The sequence below is a fragment of the Bombina bombina genome, chromosome 6, assembly GCF_027579735.1.
Source record: "Bombina bombina isolate aBomBom1 chromosome 6, aBomBom1.pri, whole genome shotgun sequence".
Taxonomy (NCBI): Eukaryota; Metazoa; Chordata; class Amphibia; order Anura; family Bombinatoridae; genus Bombina; species Bombina bombina.
This window is the reverse complement of record NC_069504.1, coordinates 563258250-563274111: the sequence shown is the minus strand read 5'-3', so window position 1 is coordinate 563274111 and position 15862 is coordinate 563258250.

Sequence of the window (15862 nt, the reverse complement as noted above, 5' to 3'; positions counted from 1 at the left end):
GTAATTATAATTAGTTATTAATGGTACTTTTAAGATTTCATTGGTCTGGTTATCAGCTTTTGGCTTTTTTGAGAGTATATTTTGTCTGTCCATATTTCTCACTTTATTAATTTCGTCTTTCAGAATATGTTGATCGTATCCTTTTTCTAAGAATCTGTCCTCTAGGATCTTAACCTGTGTATCATAATCAGAAAGTTTGGAGCAATTGCGTCTAATTCTAAGGAATTGACCCTTAGGAATGTTGTCTATCCACCTTTTCAAGTGACAACTATGTGTGGGGATATAGTTATTGGCATCCGTTGTTTTGAAATGATTTTTAGTTGTTAGTTCTCCGTGTTCTATAAAGATGTCCAAATCTAAAAACGTTATTTGTTGTCTACTTATTGTGTAAGTGAATTTCAAGTTTAGATCGTTATGATTCATATCTTGAAAGAAGGTTATCAGGCTCTCCTCACTCCCCTTCCATACTATTAAAATATCGTCAATATATCTTTTGAACAGCACGAGGTTTGCTCCCAACTCATGCTCTTGGGTAAAGTGGTGTTCCCATTTACCCATAAACAAGTTAGCATAGCTGGGAGCAAACCTCGTGCCCATTGCTGTACCTTGTGTTTGAAGATATATATCATCATTAAAAGCGAAAACATTGTTTTCCAGTATAAATTCAATACATGTCAATATAAATTGTTTATGTTTCAATTGAAAGCTGTTCTCGCTTTTTATGAACCAATCTATGGCTGCAATGCCCTTATCGTGTTTGATACAGGTGTACAGCGAACTTACGTCGCTGGTTGCCAGAATGTAATCATCTTGCCAATTCAAATTTTGTAATAGATTTAGGACATCTGTGGTGTCTTTAAGATATGATGGCAATTTTTGAACATAACTTTGCAGTTGTGTGTCCACATATAAAGAAAGGTTGGAACAGATAGATGAAATGCCTGAGATTATGGGGCGTCCCGGTGGGTTAACTAAATTTTTATGAATCTTGGGTAAGAAATAGAACATGGCCATTTTGGGATGTTTCTGATAAATGAAGTTAAATTCTTTCGTACTGATTATATTATTTTCTTTGGCCTTATTTAGAAGAACTAATAGTTTGGTATTGATTTTATTCATGGGATTTAGTTTGTTTTTTGTAAGTGTCTTTATCGTTCAACAAACGGTTAGCTTCTCCAATATAATTTTCGGTATCCATGATAACTAAACCCCCACCCTTATCCGCCGGTTTAATTGTGATGTTTTTATCTTTTTGTAGTTGTGTTAAGACCTCCCTTTCTTTCTTAGTCATATTATATTTAACACTACTTTTATCTTCTGTATTTAGTTTATCTATTTCAGATAGAATTGATCTTTCAAAAACTTCGATATTACTCCCTTTACTGTGATAGGGGTAAAATTTGGATTTAGGTTTCAATTGGGTATGTGTAATTTTACTCGATACCTCTGCTGTTTGTCTAATTTGTCTTTCTATAGGGTTTTTTATAAAATGTCTTTTCAGGGTTAATTGTCTCACAAATTGTTTGATATGTATGTGAGTTTCAAACTTATTCATTTTGACAGTAGGTGCAAATGTAAGTCCTAGTTTTAATACTTTAGTTTCAACTTCTGTAAGTGTTTTTTTGCTGAGATTGAATATGCCTACTTTCTCTATTTCGATTTCTTCTTGGACTGTACGTTTCTTTCTACTTCCGTTTCCCCTAGTTCCTCTATGTTTCTTTTTGTTCTTGTTTTTCACTGATCTAATGGGGCACTTACCCCTAAAAAATCCCCAGAGGTACTAGGTCTATTAGATCCCCCGTCAGTGTTGGTGTTTTCAGTATTGTCTTGTTGTGGTGCTATTGTCTGAAATCTATTTCTTATAGGAATTGACCATTCTCTTTTCTTGAGGTGACTGGGTTTATTTCCTTTATTAAATCCTCCTTGTTTTGTGTAATAGTGTTCCTGATCATTTCTGTAGTGTAGTTTCTGTGATATGGTGTGTGAAATGGTATAGATTTTCTAAAGTTATGGTATTCATTATTTGTTCCATTGTTGCTATGTGGTCTAAATTGATAACTATCCTCTTTTTGGTGAATATACCTATTTGATCTATAGTCTTGGTCACAATTTTCTAGGTGAACATTTTCCCTTTCATCCATCCATCTATGGTGTCTTGGTGAAGTGAAAGCATTATATCTATAATCTTGGTTTTTATTTTCAAAGTGAACATTTCTTTTCTCATGTGTGTACCTATTATTTGCTGGTGACATATAAGTGTTGTCATTCCTATGTGGCCTCATATGTTGGTGCTGAGTGTTTGAATCTTCATATCCTCGTGAAACAACTTTATTGTGAAAATTATTGTGACTATACATCTGGGTGGTGTAATCATTATACCCCTCTATGTGTCTAGGTCTATAATAGTGCACATTATGTGTCATCTTCTCTTTTACAGGTCTCATTTCTCTATGAGTATTGGATTTAGAATGATTTTCAGGGTTAGATTCTGTATGCTCTGTATTGTCAGAATCTAAATCTTCTGTGTTGTCAGGGGGAGTGATGGTCTGGTGGTAATCTTGTTGATCTCTGTTTAGTTTACGCCATTTGACTGACATTATATTTTTATTCGTATTATTCAGATTTTCAATTATCTGTTTTTGTTTGTTTAGGACTATGTCATTTTCTTGATAATTGGTTATTTTATCTTTAATTGTTTCTATTTTGGTTTTGAAATCTACTAAGCTGGCTGTCCTTGATTTTTTGAGTATTTCTATCAAGCCAGATGAGGCTTTTTCTAAGGTGTCAAACCATTCAATACTGTGCTCTTCATTTAATTCAAAAGTGCATTTCTTTTCAAGTCTGAGCCCTCTTGGTATTAATTTATTGGTGATATATTTCTCTAAGAATACTAATTCAATATTTTGTTTTAATTCTTTAACTAATAGATTTTCTAGTTTGGACATAAGTTCTCCTAAATCTATATTTTCCACTGTATCTGTTATTTCCATTTCAGATGTCATGTTAGAAAGTAATTGGTCCCTAACTGTAAAGAGTTCCATATTATGTCACTACTTTGTATATTCCTATAAAATAGTATATAGTGGATGAGAGATGCAGCTACCAAATCTATGGGAAAAGAAGTACTAAGAAAAGTGGTGGTTATATGGTGCGCAAATCTGCCCCTTGCAATACACACTAATCTGCTCCCATAAAGCAGATAATAAAAGAACTGGTACAAAGAAAAAAGAGAGGTGTGTGTATGCGCTAAACAGCTATGGGGATGAAAAATATTCTATAAATATATAATAGTATATTTAAAGATATATATTATGAAGATATATATTATGAAATCACTTGGTGTGGCATACAAATATAGTGTAGGTGTTACAGAGAATACCTGAGCAACTGTTATAAATCAAATATCAAAGCAACTGAAATAAATCAAATATCAAAGCAATATGTATATCAAAATACAATTTATTTATCTTATTTAAAATAACATGGAAATATTGTCTACTGATAATATGACCGGTCATATATAGTTACAAACACTATGCTAAAAATATGTAAAATGAGCTAAAAATAGCTAAAAGTAGCTGAATATTGGTGCAGCTAGGTCTAAAAAGATATTGGGATGGTTGCCCTATATAAAAGAGTAAATCCACCTATGGAATCTTGGCTCATATGAGATTAGGTAACAGTTAAAATTCCGTTTGGAAAGAGGTAGATATAAAAATTTCTACCTAGGGATGAAGTAATGTTATAGCTCCGTTATAGGAGTAAACAGGTGTTAAAACCCCGTATGGAGATATTGGTAGTTCCGTTATTAGCAGTTTCTGTGATAATAGGATGATACCTTCTTTTAGGAATAACCTCTGACAACCACGCTGCAGGGCCGCTACACCTCTATGGTGCCTACCTGCTCTTTTCTCAAGCTGAATCCTCCGTCAAGGTACGGCACAGGTGTCCGGCGCGGCTCACTACAGCTGGTGACGTCAGGAACGCTGGATGCGTGTCAAATGTAGGTCCGGTCTGGAAGAGAAACTCTGCGCAGAGTATTATTAGAAGTGGATCAAGTAGTCCCAACGAATCCTTTGCAATCCTTGTAGATAGTAATGTATTATCACTTTGTGATTATTTATCTAGGTCCATCAACGCGTTTCACCATATAACATGGCTTTATCAAGATGGTTTAAGCTGGTTCTGAGATCCTTTATAAATGTATAGTTCATCTGTGATTGGTCATGGTTTAATTGTTGAATTGTTGATTCCTTAAAGGCATTCCTTACTTAAGGTGGATTTGCTTAAAGGTGGATTTCCTTAAGGTGGATTATCTAGGTTCTTGTTTTGTATTATATAGAGCTATTTCCTTCTATCATTTAATACAGTTTGTCTAGAAATACTCTTGTACATATACAATTTCTTATAGTGTGAAAATATAAAGTCTGTGCATTAAAAATTAATTCTTTTTACTCAGTTAATATGTGTACACTCTTTCTAGATATATTCTATAAAACATCTAAATGAGGTTAATATAATGTAAACATAGTGGTATTTATATGTACAATTTGTAATAGAATCCTAAAAATAATATACAAAGTTTTATATTACAAATATATGCATAATGCAGATTCGTCGTTTATGCATATATTATATAGATCATCTAAAATTGGGACTAATGTAATTAGAGCTTACATCTATATTTATTAGAACTTTTTCTGTTTCTATCAGTATTAGCATATGTGAGTTAAAAATTATACAACTTTATTGTTGTTAAACCGTTATTAACCCTAGATGTCAGTACTTAATAGTTGTAGATGTGGAGTTCAGAACAGCGCCTAGATCTGTTTACCTGCTGCACTATAAAGGACCCCCTAATAGGTCCTTGGGAGTTTAACAGTACAAAGAATTATAGGAGCGCCAATGAAGGCTAAAGTAAACTACAGGTACCTTAATATACAGATGACATAGAACGATGTCACCAATTAGATGAATCCAATAAGTTTAAAAAACAATATCCCCAATTTGGATGAATCGATAAAATTCAAAATTATAACAGAGGAATGAATAAAATGGATAAAATATCTCCTTTTTAATAACACACACTGGGTTTAAAGTATAAAATCACAGTTTATTAATACAGTTTATTAATACGACCTGATCAGATAACTTCACTGATCACTACTTTATTTATAACATAGAGGTCACTTATAGCATAAGAAAACTACTATTCTGGTTTTGTACATCCAATTAAAGCTACTTTGTATGAGCCTAGAAAGTGCATAAAGATGATGATTTGAAATAAAATAATATAGATGATGATTGGGATAGAGTGATATCAATTCTTAGGTGAGTGTGCAACAGACACGCAAATCGTGAGAAAAAGAAAGAAAACAAATATATTCACTTGTGAAATTAAATGTGTACCAAAAAATGTGTGTACAAAAAATCTACCAAAAAAATATAAAAAATATATAAAAAATATATATATACCAAAAATATATATACAAAACAATCTAATACCGGTATGATCTCTGAATAAAATCAAAACATAAAATTGTGAATTACCTATGTCTCTGAGAGACCAGGTGGATAACCAGAGCTGTCCTTAGCTGTTTTATCTAAGAACCAGGTTTGGTTATATCAGAAGCTGTTAGTTTCCTAAACAAATTTCTGAATGATATAACTATCAAGAGCTGTAAGTTTCCTACACAAATTTTTAAATGCTATAAATATCACAATACAATATATGCCAGCATCTAGGAATGACATAAAAATAAAAATAAAAAAGGAAATAATAAAACAATGTTTTGACACTATTAAAACCCAATTCAATGGGGGAGCAATGAAATGTTTAAAAAGTAAAGTCCATAGTCCAATGATTAATTAATCCAAATAACAGCCAAATGATGAAGATAATTCTTGGGTCCAAAGGTCTCCGGAAACCTGTTGAAAAAATATAAAGTGCACTAAACAAAGGGCTTAAAGGGACTAAGTCTAACAGGTAATAGACTCACCCAATAAGCTGATCCTGGTGATATATGAGCCTCACAAATCTCTCCAATGTCAACGCGTTTCGGCCCTGTGATGGGGCCTTTTTCAAGACAATAGTGAGGCTCAAATGAAGCGGACCTTAAATAATGTTAGAATCTGTTGAAATCTAAAATTGGCGCCAAAAAAGCTAGAAAAAATGCGCCAAAAATTCGCGCTCGCGAAACCGGATGTAGCCGCGACCGGAAGTGACGTATTAGTCACATGGTTTGACCGGAAGTGGCTGCGGCCGGAAGTGACATGTGGTTCTTATCGGTATTACCTCCGGCTCCATTTTTGAAATGGGCATATGCAAGCAAATGTGGGCAATTAATCCAATAGTATATATCTATTATTATTATGTTAAAAAATTATCTACTGTGTAGATTTTTGTCGCCGACCCCTTGTTTAAGAGGTAGTTAGTAGGCTAGTGGTTATATTAATGAATTGGTAGAAAAATGTTATAGCAAAGATATAAAAATCCTATAAATATGTTATAAAAATGTTACCAAACAATCTATGGGGAATAAGATTAAAAACGACTTTGTAATATACAATTTTGATTTTAGGCTCATATACTACCAGGATTTACAGAAATTACATAGTTAAAATCGCATAATCCATGCTTAAAATAATTACGACTGTACAGATATATTCAATACATTTCCAGTGGTACAAGAGTAGGGGAACCATTACTGTTAAACCAGACGGGTTCAGGGTAGAGCAGAACTAGAGCAAAAAATATATATGGAGCAAAAAATATATATATATATATATATTATATCTAGTGTTTTTTGTTTTCTACAAACATTGATAAACAAGGAACTTGGCATTAGCTAATAGAGGGATCCAAATGTGGTCTAGGATCACTTAAAATGATTACTGTAATTCCTAACACCTTGGGAAGAACCCTAAAGGGACTAGCAAATAAACTCAATAATGGATATTGTCTCTAGGTAGTCAATAATGCTATTAATCACAATGTTTAGTGTTGACTAGGGAGGAGTTTTTGATCTGGAAACCAGTAATGTATAGCCTATGGCGGGCTGTTTAGGTGGAGATAGTAGTGGGAAGTCATAAATCTGAAACAGGTGCTACCTTTGGGATAACAATGGGAGTGGTCAAAATGGATGTACTATTTCAATAGGAGTGGTCAAAATAGATGTACTATTTCAAAATTGGCATTTAGCCCCCTAGGGTAGATGCAATCCATTTTGAAAATCCATTCTGATTCTTTCTTGAGTAGTTTGGACTCAATGTTGCCTCCTCTCCAATCTTTGGTCAATTTGTGAATCCCCATATATTTCAGACTCTTACTACTACCTCCATGTGCCTCAAAAAAGTGTTTGTATAGAGGTACATCAGTTTTTTTCCACTTTATTTGGAGAAGATGTTCACGGATCCTATCCTTCAACTTGCGGGTGGTCTGACCTATGTATTGTAGGCCACATCCACATTCAATCAGGTAGATCACGCAATGGTCCGTGCATCTGATAGTTTGTCTGATCTTAAATAATTCCTGAGAGATTTTTGACTTGCAGGTGTCTTTCTTCAATCCATGAGTACAAGCCTTGCATCTGTGGCACGGGAAAAAACCTTGTAACCTCATCCCCATGACCCCCAAGGTGTTATTACTTCTCTTATTGTTAGGCACACTGGGAGCCAGGATGGACTTCAGATTCTCTGTTTTTCTGTAAATAAAACTGGGATATGCGGGGAGATGTTCACCCAAGATGTCATCATCCCTCAGAAGGTGCCAGTGTCTTCTTATTATATCCTCAATCCTTTTCTTATTTTCACTATATGTAGTGATAAAGGGGATTTTCAGATTCCCGACCTCTTCCATCGATGTATTCTTTTTCGGTTTGTAAGTCAGAAGAGTGTCTCTTTTTATAGCACTGATTTCTTTGATGGTGTTGTTGATATGGCCTTCCTCGTAGCCCCTTTCCAGAAACCTGTTATTTAATATCATCGATTGTTCCATCCACTTTTCTTCATTTGAGCAGTTCTTTCTTATTCGCATTAGCTGCCCCTTCGGTATGTTATCAATCCATTTTTTATGGTGGCAGCTGGTTTGGTGGATGTAGTTGTTAGAGTCCACTTCTTTGAAGTGGGTAGATGTTTCGATTTTCCCATTGGTGACCTGGATGTTTAGGTCAAGGAAGGTTATGGAGTTCTTACTTGTGAAGTTTGTGAATTTGAGATTTAGTTCATTAAGATTCATGACCTCTAGGGTGTGTTTCAGATCATTTTCACTCCCTCTCCATATGATTAGGAGGTCATCTATGTAACGTTTGTAGAGGACCAGATCCGCGCTAGCAGGGCAGGAATCCCAAAAAATGGTCTCCCACTTCCCCATATATAAGTTGGCATAACTTGGCGCGAATCTGGTCCCCATAGCTGTTCCACAGATCTGCCGGTAGAATTTATTCTCAAAATTGAAATAGTTATGCTTGAGGATATAATCAATGCTGTCTATTATGAACCGACTTTGGGGTTCTGGCATATTTTCATCTTTATTCAGATAATAGCTGATGGACTCGAGACCTTTCTCATGGGGGATCGAAGTGTAGAGTGATGTGACATCACTGGTAGCCATAATTAGGTTTTCTTCCCATTTAATATCTTTCAATAGATTTAGAACTTCGGTAGAATCCCTCAGATATGATGGTAGCGATCTTACATAAGGTTGGAGAATCTTATCAATGTATTCTGATAAGTTACTTGACAAAGAATCAATGCCTGATACAATCGGTCGTCCAGGAGGGTTGACCAAACTTTTATGTATTTTAGGCAAATAATAAAAAACTGGGATCCTGGGGTATTTATTGGTTAAGTAATTGGTTTCTTTATCATTGAGAATTCCCATATCGTGGGCTTCTGTGATAAGGGAATCTAGAATGTTCTTATATTCGTTGGTCGGATTACTTCTCAATATTTCGTATGTTTCACTGTCGTCCAAAATCCTCCTTGATTCCTTTACGTAGTCAGCTTTATTTAATATCACTATTCCCCCGCCCTTATCCGCGGGTTTAATGACTATATCATTGTTGTGTTCCAACTCTGATACAACTTTTCTTTGTTTGTTGTTAAGGTTCATTTTGTAAACCTTTTTAGATGTTAACTTCTTGATGTCATTACTGACCATAGTCTCGAAGGATTCGATAGCCGGACCTTTACAATGAGTGGGATAAAACCGTGATTTTGGGCGGAGGTCTGTGTGTATAAATTCATCTTCATCGGGACGTCTGAGTCCAGGTGTTGGGTTGTGTTCCACATGGGACTTTAGAAAATATCTTTTTAGAGTCAACTTTCGTACAAACTCTTTAGTGTTTAGATAGGTGTGGAATTTATCCAAACCCTTCGATGGAGCATATGAAAGACCCAAGCCCAAAACTTCCTTCTCTTCCGGTTTTAAAACCTTACTGCTTAAATTGAATACTCCTGTTGCTTCCCTCTTGTTAGCTTCTGGGTCCGTTTCCACACTCTTGGATGTAGTTATTGGGGAGTCCAGGTGGTCTCTGTTCTTGTTTCTAGACCCTGCCCTTCTTCCCCGATGTATCTTCTTTTTAGGGGTGTATCCATGTCCTCCAATGTGACTTGTTTTCTTTTTCCTTTCGGTTCCCTCATCTGTGGGTTGTGTCCCATCTCTAAAAAAGGGGCGGAAGAGGAGGCTTGAGTGGTCCCTTCCCTTGTGTCATTTCCAATTTCTCTCGATGACTGGGTAGCTAAAGGGGAGAATCTATTAGGCATTACCCTAAAGTTCTCTTTCCATTCGTTCTGTCTTCTTTGATTCATCTGGGGATAATATTCTTCCCTCTGTTGCTGTCGTGTTTGGTTTGCCTGGGGATAGTATTCTTCCCTGCGGTGTTGCCATGTTTGTCTAAACGGGATTCTCTCTTGTCGTCTCCCCATCGGTTCATTAGAATTCCCAAAGCTTGATTCGTCTTGATGACGTCGGTATTGTCCATAATACTCTCTAGGCTCATATGGCTGATATTGCCTGTTGTTACGTCTGTACCAATGGGGGGGGGGAGGTGGTTCTTCCCTCCTAGGTCCTTCATAGGAGTCGTTGTTATATCTATATTGGTCATAAGTCCCGTACTGTTGATTCCTCTGCCAATTCCCTGTATTTCCAGATTTTCTTCCATGATGGATATCGTCATTGGAGTTATTCCTGATCCAGTTTCTCTCTTGCCATTCTCTGTTCTGGAATCTCCTCTGTTGGGGTCCAGTGTATCTGTTCTGTAGCCTTATGTTGGGATTTAGATTCCCATGTCCCCTTCTTCTACCATCATTAGTGGTATATGAATTGGAGAGCGTTTCTACCCATTCTCCTTGGGTGGGGGGCTGTAATTTTGCAGCCTGTTGAGCCGTATCAGCTGTAACTTGATCACACTCCTTGTTTATTTCGAGTGTGTCTAAGGTAGCATTAAGGTCTCTATTGATCTTTTTTGTTTTCTTTGCAATGGTATCATCCTTGAGTTTATTTATTCTTGCATATAGGTGTTCTTGTTTCTCTTTAAATGTTTGTGAATTTTTGAACAGATCCATGTTCTTTTCCTCAGTTACTATTTCAGAATCAATATGAGTAAGGAGGAGTTCCCTATATCTAATGATTAATTTCATTAGTTCCTGAGATGCTTCCGTTATTATTTTATTCCAATTATCCGTAAATTCTTTGGAATTGGAATTAAAGGAACATTCCTTTACTATCATCAAACCTTTCGGGACAATATTCAACTCTAAACATTTCTTTAAGAAAGATATCTCAATCTTATATCTTGTCTCAGAGGTTAGAAGTTTTTCTAGGTTCTTAAAGATAGTGTTAATGTCTGTCACAGTATTGGTATCTGTGGAATTTTCCCTATTCAGGGCTATATTGATATCTGAGCTTACATCTGCTCTTAAATTTCTGATAGATAAATGAGACTCCATAATACAAAGTTAGAATATACAATAAGGAAACCTGTTTCTGGCTGCTAATGCTGAGATTAGGTTAAGGAATGATCCGTAGATGTGGAGTTCAGAACAGCGCCTAGATCTGTTTACCTGCTGCACTATAAAGGACCCCCTAATAGGTCCTTGGGAGTTTAACAGTACAAAGAATTATAGGAGCGCCAATGAAGGCTAAAGTAAACTACAGGTACCTTAATATACAGATGACATAGAACGATGTCACCAATTAGATGAATCCAATAAGTTTAAAAAACAATATCCCCAATTTGGATGAATCGATAAAATTCAAAATTATAACAGAGGAATGAATAAAATGGATAAAATATCTCCTTTTTAATAACACACACTGGGTTTAAAGTATAAAATCACAGTTTATTAATACAGTTTATTAATACGACCTGATCAGATGACTTCACTGATCACTACTTTATTTATAACATAGAGGTCACTTATAGCATAAGAAAACTACTATTCTGGTTTTGTACATCCAATTAAAGCTACTTTGTATGAGCCTAGAAAGTGCATAAAGATGATGATTTGAAATAAAATAATATAGATGATGATTGGGATAGAGTGATATCAATTCTTAGGTGAGTGTGCAACAGACACGCAAATCGTGAGAAAAAGAAAGAAAACAAATATATTCACTTGTGAAATTAAATGTGTACCAAAAAATGTGTGTACAAAAAATCTACCAAAAAAATATAAAAAATATATAAAAAATATATATATACCAAAAATATATATACAAAACGATCTAATACCGGTATGATCTGTGAATAAAATCAAAACATAAAATTGTGAATTACCTATGTCTCTGAGAGACCAGGTGGATAACCAGAGCTGTCCTTAGCTGTTTTATCTAAGAACCAGGTTTGGTTATATCAGAAGCTGTTAGTTTCCTAAACAAATTTCTGAATGATATAACTATCAAGAGCTGTAAGTTTCCTACACAAATTTTTAAATGCTATAAATATCACAATACAATATATGCCAGCATCTAGGAATGACATAAAAATAAAAATAAAAAAGGAAATAATAAAACAATGTTTTGACACTATTAAAACCCAATTCAATGGGGGAGCAATGAAATGTTTAAAAAGTAAAGTCCATAGTCCAATGATTAATTAATCCAAATAACAGCCAAATGATGAAGATAATTCTTGGGTCCAAAGGTCTCCGGAAACCTGTTGAAAAAATATAAAGTGCACTAAACAAAGGGCTTAAAGGGACTAAGTCTAACAGGTAATAGACTCACCCAATAAGCTGATCCTGGTGATATATGAGCCTCACAAATCTCTCCAATGTCAACGTGTTTCTGCCCTGTGATGGGGCCTTTTTCAAGACAATAGTGAGGCTCAAATGAAGCGGACCTTAAATAATGTTAGAATCTGTTGAAATCTAAAATTGGCGCCAAAAAAGCTAGAAAAAATGCGCCAAAAATTCGCGCTCGCGAAACCGGATGTAGCCGCGACCGGAAGTGATGTATTAGTCACATGGTTTGACCGGAAGTGGCTGCGGCCGGAAGTGACATGTGGTTCTTATCGGTATTACCTCCGGCTCCATTTTTGAAATGGGCATATGCAAGCAAATGTGGGCAATTAATCCAATAGTATATATCTATTATTATTATGTTAAAAAATTATCTACTGTGTAGATTTTTGTCGCCGACCCCTTGTTTAAGAGGTAGTTAGTAGGCTAGTGGTTATATTAATGAATTGGTAGAAAAATGTTATAGCAAAGATATAAAAATCCTATAAATATGTTATAAAAATGTTACCAAACAATCTATGGGGAATAAGATTAAAAACAACTTTGTAATATACAATTTTGATTTTAGGCTCATATACTACCAGGATTTACAGAAATTACATAGTTAAAATCGCATAATCCATGCTTAAAATAATTACGACTGTACAGATATATTCAATACATTTCCAGTGGTACAAGAGTAGGGGAACCATTACTGTTAAACCAGACGGGTTCAGGGTAGAGCAGAACTAGAGCAAAAAATATATATGGAGCAAAATATATATATATATATATATTATATCTAGTGTTTTTTGTTTTCTACAAACATTGATAAACAAGGAACTTGGCATTAGCTAATAGAGGGATCCAAATGTGGTCTAGGATCACTTAAAATGATTACTGTAATTCCTAACACCTTGGGAAGAACCCTAAAGGGACTAGCAAATAAACTCAATAATGGATATTGTCTCTAGGTAGTCAATAATGCTATTAATCACAATGTTTAGTGTTGACTAGGGAGGAGTTTTTGATCTGGAAACCAGTAATGTATAGCCTATGGCGGGCTGTTTAGGTGGAGATAGTAGTGGGAAGTCATAAATCTGAAACAGGTGCTACCTTTGGGATAACAATGGGAGTGGTCAAAATGGATGTACTATTTCAATAGGAGTGGTCAAAATAGATGTACTATTTCAAAATTGGCATTTAGCCCCCTAGGGTAGATGCAATCCATTTTGAAAATCCATTCTGATTCTTTCTTGAGTAGTTTGGACTCAATGTTGCCTCCTCTCCAATCTTTGGTCAATTTGTGAATCCCCATATATTTCAGACTTTTACTACTACCTCCATGTGCCTCAAAAAAGTGTTTGTATAGAGGTACATCAGTTTTTTTCCACTTTATTTGGAGAAGATGTTCACGGATCCTATCCTTCAACTTGCGGGTGGTCTGACCTATGTATTGTAGGCCACATCCACATTCAATCAGGTAGATCACGCAATGGTCCGTGCATCTGATAGTTTGTCTGATCTTAAATAATTCCTGAGAGATTTTTGACTTGCAGGTGTCTTTCTTCAATCCATGAGTACAAGCCTTGCATCGGTGGCACGGGAAAAAACCTTGTAACCTCATCCCCATGACCCCCAAGGTGTTATTACTTCTCTTATTGTTAGGCACACTGGGAGCCAGGATGGACTTCAGATTCTCTGTTTTTCTGTAAATAAAACTGGGATATGCGGGGAGATGTTCACCCAAGATGTCATCATCCCTCAGAAGGTGCCAGTGTCTTCTTATTATATCCTCAATCCTTTTCTTATTTTCACTATATGTAATGATAAAGGGGATTTTCAGATTCCCGACCTCTTCCATCGATGTATTCTTTTTCGGTTTGTAAGTCAGAAGAGTGTCTCTTTTTATAGCACTGATTTCTTTGATGGTGTTGTTGATATGGCCTTCCTCGTAGCCCCTTTCCAGAAACCTGTTCTTTAATATCATCGATTGTTCCATCCACTTTTCTTCATTTGAGCAGTTCTTTCTTATTCGCATTAGCTGCCCCTTCGGTATGTTATCAATCTATTTTTTATGGTGGCAGCTGGTTTGGTGGATGTAGTTGTTAGAGTCCACTTCTTTGAAGTGGGTAGATGTTTCGATTTTCCCATTGGTGACCTGGATGTTTAGGTCAAGGAAGGTTATGGAGTTCTTACTTGTGAAGTTTGTGAATTTGAGATTTAGTTCATTAAGATTCATGACCTCTAGGGTGTGTTTCAGATCATTTTCACTCCCTCTCCATATGATTAGGAGGTCATCTATGTAACGTTTGTAGAGGACCAGATCCGCGCTAGCAGGGCAGGAATCCCAAAAAATGGTCTCCCACTTCCCCATATATAAGTTGGCATAACTTGGCGCGAATCTGGTCCCCATAGCTGTTCCACAGATCTGCCGGTAGAATTTATTCTCAAAATTGAAATAGTTATGCTTGAGGATATAATCAATGCTGTCTATTATGAACCGACTTTGGGGTTCTGGCATATTTTCATCTTTATTCAGATAATAGCTGATGGACTCGAGACCTTTCTCATGGGGGATCGAAGTGTAGAGTGATGTGACATCACTGGTAGCCATAATTAGGTTTTCTTCCCATTTAATATCTTTCAATAGATTTAGAACTTCGGTAGAATCCCTCAGATATGATGGTAGCGATCTTACATAAGGTTGGAGAATCTTATCAATGTATTCTGATAAGTTACTTGACAAAGAATCAATGCCTGATACAATCAGTCGTCCAGGAGGGTTGACCAAACTTTTATGTATTTTAGGCAAATAATAAAAAACTGGGATCCTGGGGTATTTATTGGTTAAGTAATTGGTTTCTTTATCATTGAGAATTCCCATATCGTGGGCTTCTGTGATAAGGGAATCTAGAATGTTCTTATATTCGTTGGTCGGATTACTTCTCAATATTTCGTATGTTTCACTGTCGTCCAAAATCCTCCTTGATTCCTTTACGTAGTCAGCTTTATTTAATATCACTATTCCCCCGCCCTTATCCGCGGGTTTAATGACTATATCATTGTTGTGTTCCAACTCTGATACAACTTTTCTTTGTTTGTTGTTAAGGTTCATTTTGTAAACCTTTTTAGATGTTAACTTCTTGATGTCATTACTGACCATAGTCTCGAAGGATTCGATAGCCGGACCTTTACAATGAGTGGGATAAAACCGTGATTTTGGGCGGAGGTCTGTGTGTATAAATTCATCTTCATCGGGACGTCTGAGTCCAGGTGTTGGGTTGTGTTCCACATGGGACTTTAGAAAATATCTTTTTAGAGTCAACTTTCGTACAAACTCTTTAGTGTTTAGATAGGTGTGGAATTTATCCAAACCCTTCGATGGAGCATATGAAAGACCCAAGCCCAAAACTTCCTTCTCTTCCGGTTTTAAAACCTTACTGCTTAAATTGAATACTCCTGTTGCTTCCCTCTTGTTAGCTTCTGGGTCCGTTTCCACACTCTTGGATGTAGTTATTGGGGAGTCCAGGTGGTCTCTGTTCTTGTTTCTAGACCCTGCCCTTCTTCCCCGATGTATCTTCTTTTTAGGGGTGTATCCATGTCCTCCAATGTGACTTGTTTTCTTTTTCCTTTCGGT